Source organism: Branchiostoma floridae, chromosome 4 (genome assembly GCF_000003815.2).
Source record: "Branchiostoma floridae strain S238N-H82 chromosome 4, Bfl_VNyyK, whole genome shotgun sequence".
Lineage (NCBI taxonomy): Eukaryota > Metazoa > Chordata > Leptocardii > Amphioxiformes > Branchiostomatidae > Branchiostoma > Branchiostoma floridae.
Window position 1 is genome coordinate 11,654,767 of NC_049982.1, and position 3,747 is coordinate 11,658,513.

The 3,747-nt window shown below is 41.9% G+C and overlaps 1 protein-coding gene across 13 annotated transcripts in view; it reads right to left on the reverse strand.

Annotated features, from left to right (window-relative positions):
* Nucleotides 1–1,170, reverse strand: part of LOC118414247 (transforming acidic coiled-coil-containing protein 1-like) — a 41,748-nt gene extending 40,578 nt beyond the window's left edge. For 12 of the 13 annotated variants that reach the window (XM_035818158.1, XM_035818164.1, XM_035818159.1 and 9 more), the window contains exon 1: nucleotides 985–1,170. The gene's annotated coding sequence lies outside the window, so the exon portion shown is untranslated. The remainder of the gene's footprint in view (nucleotides 1–984) is intronic. The other variant, XM_035818168.1, reaches the window with a different exon arrangement.
* Nucleotides 1,171–3,747: the final 2,577 nt, after the last annotated feature.

Here is a 3,747-nt window from a genome sequence, read left to right on the forward strand (position 1 = left end):
TTCATGGTTTAACGTGTACTACTACTATTGGAACGCTGGACATTGACAGATGTCAGTTTGTCACATAATAACAAAATAAATGTTATTTTGACACTTAAAAATTTCTGACTTTTTTTCACAATTGAAAGCAAGTGACAGGTTCCTCACACAGGTGTACATCACTCAGGGTGCATAGGCAAACACCTAGTGGTACAATGTATACCGTTTTTCAAATACAAATACCATTATACCTATGTTCTGTAAATCCAGGCCATGTCCCCTAAATTCAGAGGTCAGGCATAATTTACATTTTTATTCACACCAAATATAAGGTTTCATGGAGACAATTCTGTCATAAGCCCTCGTTCTACACGACTTCTAAGGCCATAAGATTCTGTATCTTTCAAATTTCACATCATTAGGTACAAAATAAATATCTTATGTCTTCCCATAAGCTTCGGTTATCGATGACAAGGTATGTTTGCTGGGCTTCATCTGTAAAATCTGGAAGTAGTAAGTTAAACCAACCAAAAAATTATGTATGCGACAAGATCTTGAGAAAAGGCCAAGATTGTGGCGTATTTAAATCTGAAGAGATGATATATTTGCTTGTGCAATAGTTGACCCCGCTCGACCTCATCCGGTACAGACGTGGGACATAACATCTGGGCCAAACTTCAGAATCAAATGTCAAAACACCTTAAAAATTCGTCAGTTCAGCTAACATGCCCCAGGCTGCAAATGTAAAACACCTGAAGAATTTACTGAGTAACACCAACAAGTGAAATATCCATTCACATCGAGGTAATGACTGTCGGCTCCCATATGAAGAAAATAAATGAGCGGAATTGGTCATATGGGGCTGGGGTCAGTCTGTTGGGAACAGACTGGTTTCTCAACTGTTGAAGGTTTCTGTCAAAAACACCAACCCAGCCCCAAACCTGGCAAGCGGTGCGTTTCATCTACAGTCACACGTGTGTAGGGCTCAAAACGAGCCTCCCTTACCTTCTACCACGGCGAAAACACGTCCGACAAGCTCGCAATCCGAGAAATTTTCCTTCCGTCCAACAACGTTAGGAGAAATTTTGAATTTCATGGCCGTTACTTTGGGGTTGTCCAAATTCGCGTTCTGCGCATCCTACTGCGCAGGTTGAGATCATCGCCTACGCAGTGCATGCTGGGGGTAAAATTAGACCTAACGAAAGAGACAAAATTTCACAGAAAAAAATATATCAAAGATTTATCATAAGAGTACAAAAACGACGAGGCATGATTATTTTACCATCATTTTTGTGATCTTTGAAGCAACTTGGACAAATTAGGGTATCGGACCGGAGTTTCTTTTACGATTTCGGAGGTTGGCGGGCAGCCTCAGGCCGAAGGGCTACAGTTCCGCTAGTAAACGTAGGACGCAAAACTTAATCAATATGGCGGAAAGCCGTTTACTGTCTCTTTCCGACAAACCTATTGGTACCGTCTGTTGCCTCTTTATTTTGGTTAGAATATGTAGTAAAATTTTAATTTTGGACCCGAAAACTATCATTTTTTAACACTTTTTTGATCGAAGCTGCTTGGAAAAAACGAATTTTCCCAGGATAACCGCCTACGTGGTAGAGAAGCTAAATTCTTCATGTTTGTGTAAAATGAAAATAAAAAAATTCCATGTGATAACTTTTTTGCAATCTCCGATGACGTCATTTCTTCGAAATCGCATGAAAAACGCCGCTATTTGGGTCATCAGGCGAAAAAACCGCATCACCGTTGCAGCGGACTAATACAAAAATGGTTTCGCTGGCCGACCAACTACTCCTCGCACAAAAACAATACAACCCACGGGCTTTTCAGAAAATACGACAAATCTATGCTCAGCTATAACGATCACCAAGCCATAGGGAGCAAAAGTTAGCGAGACAACAGCGCACTTCCGGCCTATTACACCACCCTTCCGCCAACTCCGGTCAGATTTGAACTCCGACCCGGAACCTTAAGAGGGACATTTTTTCTCAATATGTATTTTTATGACTTAAAAAGTTCATATCTACCATATATCCAAATTTGGTTTGTCTCCGATGGTTACTTTTCCCACAGGAGCGGTTTAAAGTCAGGTCAAAAACACTGTATTTTGAGGCTATCAAGCCTAGATGCATATTGAACCTACGTTATAATACAGAAACATTAAAAAACATGCTTTTTTCTGACATCGCTTTTCTGAAAACGGATAAAATGGGGTGCAAAGTCTGCCCATAAACTTGTCCGGGAAAGTATGTGCACTCTCCGTCGTTTCGGTGCTACACATCGGTAGAAAACCGTCTTTAAAAGTTGGCATCGCTGACGTCACGGAGTGACGTCAGAGGTTGCTCAAGGAAAACAGCAGGGGGTCGCGTTTTAAGTTCATCGCTTGTAAGTAAAATGAAGAATGTGCCAGATTTTGACATGGAGCAGTAGACCAGATCTCACACTTTCAGAATCAACCGCGTCCGACACCAAACTCTTAACTACTTCGCCGTGAACGGCCCCTTAAGAAGCACAATGCGCCCCAAATGTGTGCAAGAATGCATTCTTACACAGTGCAAAGCACAAACTGGATCTTATTGTCGGCGCTAGAAGCGGGCAGTTGGAATAAGCGCGGCAAATATGTGTAGTGCTTTTAATAGGCTATTACTACATACCACCGAAAGAAAAAAAGATCGCCGCGTTAAGGAGCTATGAACCGAAAGTCAGTAAACCCAGTTTCTCCTTAAGTTAGGGCTTAAAGCACCAAGATTTCAGCTTTAATGCCCATTTAAGTCATACTAATGCACGGCATCGCGAACATATGCGATAGGTGAACGACAGAGATCGGCTCCAATCAAATGACATAGAGAAAGATATGATTTTGGAAAAATCTGCCCGCCAGAATCGATTAAAGTTGCCCGTAATGGTACTTCTAAGGGGGGGGGGGGGGGTGAAAAAGGGGGAGGGGGGCGCCTAGGGCCTGTACATGAATATGCTGACTTTTTAACTAGAAAAATGAAAAACGGTGTTTGTTTTTACACAATATAACGACATCTGATGGAAACTTTAAAATGCGTCGAAATTACGTCATCTATGACGTCATATAAGGTACAAGCGCCGCCCTATTAAGGTATCGGACCGGAGTTTCTTTTACGATTTCGGAGGTTGGCGGGCAGCCTCAGGCCGAAGGGCTACAGTTCCGCTAGTAAACGTAGGACGCAAAACTTAATCAATATGGCGGAAAGCCGTTTACTGTCTCTTTCCGACAAACCTATTGGTACCGTCTGTTGCCTCTTTATTTTGGTTAGAATATGTAGTAAAATTTTAATTTTGGACCCGAAAACTATCATTTTTTAACACTTTTTTGATCGAAGCTGCTTGGAAAAAACGAATTTTCCCAGGATAACCGCCTACGTGGTAGAGAAGCTAAATTCTTCATGTTTGTGTAAAATGAAAATAAAAAAATTCCATGTGATAACTTTTTTGCAATCTCCGATGACGTCATTTCTTCGAAATCGCATGAAAAACGCCGCTATTTGGGTCATCAGGCGAAAAAACCGCATCACCGTTGCAGCGGACTAATACAAAAATGGTTTCGCTGGCCGACCAACTACTCCTCGCACAAAAACAATACAACCCACGGGCTTTTCAGAAAATACGACAAATCTATGCTCAGCTATAACGATCACCAAGCCATAGGGAGCAAAAGTTAGGGAGACAACAGCGCACTTCCGGCCTATTACACCACCCTTCCGCCAACTCCGGTCAGATTTG